This window comes from Carex rostrata, unplaced genomic scaffold (assembly GCF_964058835.1).
Source record: "Carex rostrata unplaced genomic scaffold, lpCarRost1.2 SCAFFOLD_40, whole genome shotgun sequence".
Classification (NCBI taxonomy): domain Eukaryota; kingdom Viridiplantae; phylum Streptophyta; class Magnoliopsida; order Poales; family Cyperaceae; genus Carex; species Carex rostrata.
Genome location: NW_027601200.1, coordinates 297501 through 307500, shown reverse-complemented (window position 1 = coordinate 307500; position 10000 = coordinate 297501).

Below are 10000 nucleotides of genomic sequence, written 5' to 3'. Positions count from 1 at the left end.
CGGGGGCAACTAAGCGGATGCGGCCAGCCGTCAGTGAAAAATGGCCCCAAAACTGAGCGCATGCGGCCAAGCGTCGGTGCAAAATGGCCCGAAAACAGTCCCGTCGGTGCCCCCGTCGGGCTAAAATGACCCGAAAACAGTTCAGCTGGGGAAAATTAAGCGGATCCGGCCAAGAGTCGGTGGAAATTGGCCCGAAAACAGCCCAGCGGCAAGCGGAAGCGGCTAACGTTGGGGAAAAGTGACCCGAAAACAGTTAAGCGGGGGAAAACTAAGCGGATGCGGCCACGCGTTGGGGAAAACAAAGCGGATCCGGCCCAGAGTCGGTGGAAATTGGCCCGAAAACAGTCCAGCGGCAAGCGGAAGCGGCTAACGTTGGGAAAAAGTTACCCGAAAACAGTTCAGCGGGGGAAAACTAAGCGGATGCGGCCACGCGTTGGGGAAAACTAAGCGGATACGGCCAAGTGTTGGGGAAAAATGGCCCGAAAACAGCCCAGCGGCAAGCGGAAGCGGCTAACGTTGGGGAAAAGTGACCCGAAAATAGTTAAGCGGGGGAAAACTAAGCGGATGCGGCCACGCGTTGGGGAAAACTAAGCGGATACGGCCAAGAGTCGGTGGAAATAGGCCCGAAAACAGTCCAGCGGCAAGCGGAAGCGGCTAACGTTGGGCAAAAGTGACCCGAAAACAGTTCAGCGGGGCAAATTTTTGAAATTTTTTTTGAAATTTTGAAATTTTTTTGAATTTTTGAAATTTTTGAAGTTTTTTTGGGTTTTTGGACTTTTTTTGAATTTTTGAATTTTTTGAATTTTTTTGAATTTTTTTGAATTTTTTGAATTTTTTTTGAATTTTTGAATTTTTTTTTTTTTTTTTTAATTTATTTGATTTTATAAATTTTTTGTGATTTTTTGAGATTTTTTTGAATATTTTACATGGGTGATTTCGACTTGGGGGATTTTCAGGGGGTGGTAACCCTGGGCGTGGCTAGAGCCTCAAAATGCATATTCCCCTATAGGGGGGCAAGGTTTTCAAAAATGGGTGCCCCCTCATGTACACGCGCGTGGGTGTACATGGCCCCGTCGGTGCCAGCGTGGGTGGAAAATGGCCCGAAAACAGCCCAGCGGCAAGCGGAAGCGGCTAACGTTGGGCAAAACTGACCCGAAAGCAGTATAGCTTGGAAAATTAAGCGGATGCAGCCAATTGTTGGCGAAAACTAAGCGGATACGGCCAAGTGACGGTGAAAAATGGCCCGAAAACAGTCCAGCGGCAAGCGGAAACGGCTAACGTTGGTCAAAAGTGACCCGAAAACAGTTCAGCTGGGGGAAATTAAGCGGAAGCAGCCAAGCGTTGGGCAAAACCAAGCGGATACGGCCAAGAGTCGGTGGAAAATGGCCCGAAAACAGTCCAGCGGCAAGCGGAAACAGCTAACGTTGGGACAAAGTGACCCGAAAACAGTTCAGCTGGGGAAAATTAAGCGGATGCAGCCAAGCGTTGGGGAAAACTAAGCGGATCCGGCCCAGAGTCGGTGGAAATTGGCCCGAAAACAGTCCAGCGGCAAGCGGAAGCGGCTAACGTTGGGCAAAAGTGACCCGAAAACAGTTCAGCGGGGGAAAACTAAGCGGATGCGGCCACGCGTTGGGGAAAACTAAGCGGATACGGCCAAGTGTTGGGGAAAAATGGCCCGAAAACAGCCCAGCGGCATGCGGAAGCGGCTAACGTTGGGGAAAAGTGACCCGAAAACAGTTAAGCGGGGGAAAACTAAGCGGATGCGGGCACGCGTTGGGGAAAACTAAGCGGATGCGGCCAAGTGTCGGTGGAAATTGGCCCGAAAACAGCCCAGCGGCAAGCGGAAGCGGCTAACGTTGGGCAAAAGTGACCCGAAAACAGTTCAGCGGGGGAAAACTAAGCGGATGCGGCCACGCGTTGGGGAAAACTAAGCGGATACGGCCAAGAGTCGGTGGAAATTGGCCCGAAAACAGTCCAGCGGCAAGCGGAAGCGGCTAACGTTGGGCAAAAGTGACCCGAAAACAGTTCAGCGGGGCAAATTTTTGAAATTTTTTTTGAAATTTTTTTGAATTTTTGAAATTTTTGAAGTTTTTTTTGGGTTTTTGGACTTTTTTTGAATTTTTGAAATTTTTGAATTTTTTTGAATTTTTTTGAATTTTTTGAATTTTTTTTGAATTTTTGAAATTTTTTTTTTTTTTTTGAATTTATTTGATTTTATAAATTTTTTGTGATTTTTTGAGATTTTTTTGAATATTTTACATGGGTGATTTTGACTTGGGGGATTTTCAGGGGGTGGTAACCCTGGGCGTGGCTAGAGCCTCAAAATGCATATTCCCCTATAGGGGGGCAAGGTTTTCAAAAATGGGTGCCCCCTCATGTACACGCGCGTGGGTGTACATGGCCCCGTCGGTGCCAGCGTGGGTGGAAAATGGCCCGAAAACAGCCCAGCGGCAAGCGGAAGCGGCTAACGTTGGGCAAAACTGACCCGAAAGCAGTATAGCTTGGAAAATTAAGCGGATGCAGCCAATTGTTGGCGAAAACTAAGCGGATACGGCCAAGTGACGGTGAAAAATGGCCCGAAAACAGTCCAGCGGCAAGCGGAAACGGCTAACGTTGGGCAAAAGTGACCCGAAAACAGTTCAGCTGGGGGAAATTAAGCGGAAGCAGCCAAGCGTTGGGCAAAACCAAGCGGATACGGCCAAGAGTCGGTGGAAAATGGCCCGAAAACAGTCCAGCGGCAAGCGGAAACGGCTAACGTTGGGACAAAGTGACCCGAAAACAGTTCAGCTGGGGAAAATTAAGCGGATGCAGCCAAGCGTTGGGGAAAACTAAGCGGATCCGGCCCAGAGTCGGTGGAAATTGGCCCGAAAACAGTCCAGCGGCAAGCGGAAGCGGCTAACGTTGGGCAAAAGTGACCCGAAAACAGTTCAGCGGGGGAAAACTAAGCGGATGCGGCCACGCGTTGGGGAAAACTAAGCGGATACGGCCAAGTGTTGGGGAAAAATGGCCCGAAAACAGCCCAGCGGCAAGCGGAAGCGGCTAACGTTGGGGAAAAGTGACCCGAAAACAGTTAAGCGGGGGAAAACTAAGCGGATGCGGCCACGCGTTGGGGAAAACTAAGCGGATGCGGCCAAGTGTCGGTGGAAATTGGCCCGAAAACAGCCCAGCGGCAAGCGGAAGCGGCTAACGTTGGGCAAAAGTGACCCGAAAACAGTTCAGCGGGGGAAAACTAAGCGGATGCGGCCACGCGTTGGGGAAAACTAAGCGGATACGGCCAAGAGTCGGTGGAAATTGGCCCGAAAACAGTCCAGCGGCAAGCGGAAGCGGCTAACGTTGGGCAAAACTGACCCGAAAACAGGTCAGCGGGGGAAAACTAAGCGGATGCGGCCACGCGTTGGGGAAAACTAAGCGGATACGGCCAAGAGTCGGTGGAAATTGGCCCGAAAACAGTCCAGCGGCAAGCGGAAGCGGCTAACGTTGGGCAAAAGTGACCCGAAAACAGTTCAGCGGGGGAAAACTAAGCGGATGCGGCCACGCGTTGGGGAAAACTAAGCGGATACGGCCAAGAGTCGGTGGAAATTGGCCCGAAAACAGTCCAGCGGCAGGCGGAAGCGGCTAACGTTGGGCAAAACTGACCCGAAAACAGTTCAGCGGGGGAAAACTAAGCGGATGCGGCCACGCGTTGGGGAAAACTAAGCGGATACGGCCAAGAGTCGGTGGAAATTGGCCCGAAAACAGTCCAGCGGCAAGCGGAAGCGGCTAACGTTGGGCAAAAGTGACCCGAAAACAGTTCAGCGGGGGAAAACTAAGCGGATGCGGCCACGCGTTGGGGAAAACTAAGCGGATACGGCCAAGAGTCGGTGGAAATTGGCCCGAAAACAGTCCAGCGGCAAGCGGAAGCGGCTAACGTTGGGCAAAAGTGACCCGAAAACAGTTCAGCGGGGGAAAACTAAGCGGATGCGGCCACGCGTTGGGGAAAACTAAGCGGATACGGCCAAGTGTTGGGGAAAAATGGCCCGAAAACAGCCCAGCGGCATGCGGAAGCGGCTAACGTTGGGGAAAAGTGACCCGAAAACAGTTAAGCGGGGGAAAACTAAGCGGATGCGGGCACGCGTTGGGGAAAACTAAGCGGATGCGGCCAAGTGTCGGTGGAAATTGGCCCGAAAACAGCCCAGCGGCAAGCGGAAGCGGCTAACGTTGGGCAAAAGTGACCCGAAAACAGTTCAGCGGGGGAAAACTAAGCGGATGCGGCCACGCGTTGGGGAAAACTAAGCGGATACGGCCAAGAGTCGGTGGAAATTGGCCCGAAAACAGTCCAGCGGCAAGCGGAAGCGGCTAACGTTGGGCAAAAGTGACCCGAAAACAGTTCAGCGGGGCAAATTTTTGAAATTTTTTTTGAAATTTTTTTGAATTTTTGAAATTTTTGAAGTTTTTTTGGGTTTTTGGACTTTTTTTGAATTTTTGAAATTTTTGAATTTTTTTGAATTTTTTTGAATTTTTTGAATTTTTTTTGAATTTTTGAAATTTTTTTTTTTTTTTTGAATTTATTTGATTTTATAAATTTTTTGTGATTTTTTGAGATTTTTTTGAATATTTTACATGGGTGATTTTGACTTGGGGGATTTTCAGGGGGTGGTAACCCTGGGCGTGGCTAGAGCCTCAAAATGCATATTCCCCTATAGGGGGGCAAGGTTTTCAAAAATGGGTGCCCCCTCATGTACACGCGCGTGGGTGTACATGGCCCCGTCGGTGCCAGCGTGGGTGGAAAATGGCCCGAAAACAGCCCAGCGGCAAGCGGAAGCGGCTAACGTTGGGCAAAACTGACCCGAAAGCAGTATAGCTTGGAAAATTAAGCGGATGCAGCCAATTGTTGGCGAAAACTAAGCGGATACGGCCAAGTGACGGTGAAAAATGGCCCGAAAACAGTCCAGCGGCAAGCGGAAACGGCTAACGTTGGGCAAAAGTGACCCGAAAACAGTTCAGCTGGGGGAAATTAAGCGGAAGCAGCCAAGCGTTGGGCAAAACCAAGCGGATACGGCCAAGAGTCGGTGGAAAATGGCCCGAAAACAGTCCAGCGGCAAGCGGAAACGGCTAACGTTGGGACAAAGTGACCCGAAAACAGTTCAGCTGGGGAAAATTAAGCGGATGCAGCCAAGCGTTGGGGAAAACTAAGCGGATCCGGCCCAGAGTCGGTGGAAATTGGCCCGAAAACAGTCCAGCGGCAAGCGGAAGCGGCTAACGTTGGGCAAAAGTGACCCGAAAACAGTTCAGCGGGGGAAAACTAAGCGGATGCGGCCACGCGTTGGGGAAAACTAAGCGGATACGGCCAAGTGTTGGGGAAAAATGGCCCGAAAACAGCCCAGCGGCAAGCGGAAGCGGCTAACGTTGGGGAAAAGTGACCCGAAAACAGTTAAGCGGGGGAAAACTAAGCGGATGCGGCCACGCGTTGGGGAAAACTAAGCGGATGCGGCCAAGTGTCGGTGGAAATTGGCCCGAAAACAGCCCAGCGGCAAGCGGAAGCGGCTAACGTTGGGCAAAAGTGACCCGAAAACAGTTCAGCGGGGGAAAACTAAGCGGATGCGGCCACGCGTTGGGGAAAACTAAGCGGATACGGCCAAGAGTCGGTGGAAATTGGCCCGAAAACAGTCCAGCGGCAAGCGGAAGCGGCTAACGTTGGGCAAAACTGACCCGAAAACAGGTCAGCGGGGGAAAACTAAGCGGATGCGGCCACGCGTTGGGGAAAACTAAGCGGATACGGCCAAGAGTCGGTGGAAATTGGCCCGAAAACAGTCCAGCGGCAAGCGGAAGCGGCTAACGTTGGGCAAAAGTGACCCGAAAACAGTTCAGCGGGGGAAAACTAAGCGGATGCGGCCACGCGTTGGGGAAAACTAAGCGGATACGGCCAAGAGTCGGTGGAAATTGGCCCGAAAACAGTCCAGCGGCAGGCGGAAGCGGCTAACGTTGGGCAAAACTGACCCGAAAACAGTTCAGCGGGGGAAAACTAAGCGGATGCGGCCACGCGTTGGGGAAAACTAAGCGGATACGGCCAAGAGTCGGTGGAAATTGGCCCGAAAACAGTCCAGCGGCAAGCGGAAGCGGCTAACGTTGGGCAAAAGTGACCCGAAAACAGTTCAGCGGGGGAAAACTAAGCGGATGCGGCCACGCGTTGGGGAAAACTAAGCGGATACGGCCAAGAGTCGGTGGAAATTGGCCCGAAAACAGTCCAGCGGCAAGCGGAAGCGGCTAACGTTGGGCAAAAGTGACCCGAAAACAGTTCAGCGGGGGAAAACTAAGCGGATGCGGCCACGCGTTGGGGAAAACTAAGCGGATACGGCCAAGTGTTGGGGAAAAATGGCCCGAAAACAGCCCAGCGGCATGCGGAAGCGGCTAACGTTGGGGAAAAGTGACCCGAAAACAGTTAAGCGGGGGAAAACTAAGCGGATGCGGGCACGCGTTGGGGAAAACTAAGCGGATGCGGCCAAGTGTCGGTGGAAATTGGCCCGAAAACAGCCCAGCGGCAAGCGGAAGCGGCTAACGTTGGGCAAAAGTGACCCGAAAACAGTTCAGCGGGGGAAAACTAAGCGGATGCGGCCACGCGTTGGGGAAAACTAAGCGGATACGGCCAAGAGTCGGTGGAAATTGGCCCGAAAACAGTCCAGCGGCAAGCGGAAGCGGCTAACGTTGGGCAAAAGTGACCCGAAAACAGTTCAGCGGGGCAAATTTTTGAAATTTTTTTTGAAATTTTTTTGAATTTTTGAAATTTTTGAAGTTTTTTTGGGTTTTTGGACTTTTTTTGAATTTTTGAAATTTTTGAATTTTTTTGAATTTTTTTGAATTTTTTGAATTTTTTTTGAATTTTTGAAATTTTTTTTTTTTTTTTGAATTTATTTGATTTTATAAATTTTTTGTGATTTTTTGAGATTTTTTTGAATATTTTACATGGGTGATTTTGACTTGGGGGATTTTCAGGGGGTGGTAACCCTGGGCGTGGCTAGAGCCTCAAAATGCATATTCCCCTATAGGGGGGCAAGGTTTTCAAAAATGGGTGCCCCCTCATGTACACGCGCGTGGGTGTACATGGCCCCGTCGGTGCCAGCGTGGGTGGAAAATGGCCCGAAAACAGCCCAGCGGCAAGCGGAAGCGGCTAACGTTGGGCAAAACTGACCCGAAAGCAGTATAGCTTGGAAAATTAAGCGGATGCAGCCAATTGTTGGCGAAAACTAAGCGGATACGGCCAAGTGACGGTGAAAAATGGCCCGAAAACAGTCCAGCGGCAAGCGGAAACGGCTAACGTTGGGCAAAAGTGACCCGAAAACAGTTCAGCTGGGGGAAATTAAGCGGAAGCAGCCAAGCGTTGGGCAAAACCAAGCGGATACGGCCAAGAGTCGGTGGAAAATGGCCCGAAAACAGTCCAGCGGCAAGCGGAAACGGCTAACGTTGGGACAAAGTGACCCGAAAACAGTTCAGCTGGGGAAAATTAAGCGGATGCAGCCAAGCGTTGGGGAAAACTAAGCGGATCCGGCCCAGAGTCGGTGGAAATTGGCCCGAAAACAGTCCAGCGGCAAGCGGAAGCGGCTAACGTTGGGCAAAAGTGACCCGAAAACAGTTCAGCGGGGGAAAACTAAGCGGATGCGGCCACGCGTTGGGGAAAACTAAGCGGATACGGCCAAGTGTTGGGGAAAAATGGCCCGAAAACAGCCCAGCGGCAAGCGGAAGCGGCTAACGTTGGGGAAAAGTGACCCGAAAACAGTTAAGCGGGGGAAAACTAAGCGGATGCGGCCACGCGTTGGGGAAAACTAAGCGGATGCGGCCAAGTGTCGGTGGAAATTGGCCCGAAAACAGCCCAGCGGCAAGCGGAAGCGGCTAACGTTGGGCAAAAGTGACCCGAAAACAGTTCAGCGGGGGAAAACTAAGCGGATGCGGCCACGCGTTGGGGAAAACTAAGCGGATACGGCCAAGAGTCGGTGGAAATTGGCCCGAAAACAGTCCAGCGGCAAGCGGAAGCGGCTAACGTTGGGCAAAACTGACCCGAAAACAGGTCAGCGGGGGAAAACTAAGCGGATGCGGCCACGCGTTGGGGAAAACTAAGCGGATACGGCCAAGAGTCGGTGGAAATTGGCCCGAAAACAGTCCAGCGGCAAGCGGAAGCGGCTAACGTTGGGCAAAAGTGACCCGAAAACAGTTCAGCGGGGGAAAACTAAGCGGATGCGGCCACGCGTTGGGGAAAACTAAGCGGATACGGCCAAGAGTCGGTGGAAATTGGCCCGAAAACAGTCCAGCGGCAGGCGGAAGCGGCTAACGTTGGGCAAAACTGACCCGAAAACAGTTCAGCGGGGGAAAACTAAGCGGATGCGGCCACGCGTTGGGGAAAACTAAGCGGATACGGCCAAGAGTCGGTGGAAATTGGCCCGAAAACAGTCCAGCGGCAGGCGGAAGCGGCTAACGTTGGGCAAAAGTGACCCGAAAACAGTTCAGCGGGGGAAAACTAAGCGGATGCGGCCACGCGTTGGGGAAAACTAAGCGGATACGGCCAAGAGTCGGTGGAAATTGGCCCGAAAACAGTCCAGCGGCAAGCGGTAGCGGCTAACGTTGGGCAAAACTGACCCGAAAACAGTTCAGCGGGGGAAAACTAAGCGGATGCGGCCACGCGTTGGGGAAAACTAAGCGGATACGGCCAAGTGTTGGGGAAAAATGGCCCGAAAACAGCCCAGCGGCAAGCGGAAGCGGCTAACGTTGGGCAAAAGTGACCCGAAAACAGTTCAGCGGGGGAAAACTAAGCGGATGCGGCCACGCGTTGGGGAAAACTAAGCGGATACGGCCAAGGGTCGGTGAAAAAGGGCCCGAAAACAGTCCAGCGACAAGCGGAAGCCGCTAACGTTGGGCAAAAGTGACCCGAAAACAGTCCAGCGGGGGAAAACTAAGCGGATGCGGCCAAGCGTTGGGGAAAACTAAGCGGATACGGCCAAGCGTCGGTGAAAAAGGCCCGAAAACAGTCCAGCGGCACGCCGAAGCGGCTAACGTTGGGCAAAAATGGCGAAAAGCGGTGGAGCAGGGCGGTCTGAATCTATGCATCCACATAAAATGGGGGGTAAACCTGGGGGATTTCCAGGGGGTGGTAACCCTGGGCGTGGCTGGAGACCCAAAATGCATATTCCCCTATAGGGGGGAAGGATTTTTGGAAGAGGCAGCCCCTCATGTACATGCCAAGCGGGGTGTACATGGCCCCTGTGGGTGCCTCTGTCGGTGTAAAATGGCCCGAAAAACAAGATTATGTTACCCGAAGACACGATTATGTTACCGAAAAAACACGGTTGAGCGGGGGCAGTAAGCACGGTTGAGCGGGGGCAAAAAACACGGTTGAGCGGGGCAAAAAACACGGTGCAGCGGGGACAAAAGACACGATTTTGTTACCGAAAAACACGGCCCGTCGGGGGCAAGGAACACGAATATGTTACCGAAAAACACGGACCACGCGGGTTGAAATCCCCAGCCGTAGAGCCGGCGAAACACGGTGGGGCAGGGCGTCTAAGCGTGGAGGCGCCCGTAAGACCGATGCGGGTTGAAATCCCCAGCCGTAAAGCCGGCGAAAAGCGGTCGGGCAGGGTGACTCCGCGTGGAGTTTCGCCCGTAAGGCCGATGCGGGTAGCCGCGCGGGTTGAAATCCCCAGCCGTAAAGCCGGTGAAACACGGTTCATTGGGGCGCCTAAGCGTGGAGGCGCCCCGCAGAGACCGAGCGGGTTGAAATCCCCAGCCGTAAAGCCGGCGAAACACGGTTCATTGGGGCGCCTAAGCGTGGAGGCGCCCCGCAGAGACCGAGCGGGTTGAAATCCCCAGCCGTAAAGCCGGCGAAACACGGTTCATTGGGGCGCCTAAGCGTGGAGGCGCCCGCAGAGACCGAGCGGGTTGAAATCCCCAGCCGTAAAGCCGGCGAAACAAGTTCGGGCAGTGCGACTCCGCGTGGAGTTTCGCCCGTAAGACCGATGCGGGTAGCCGCGCGGGT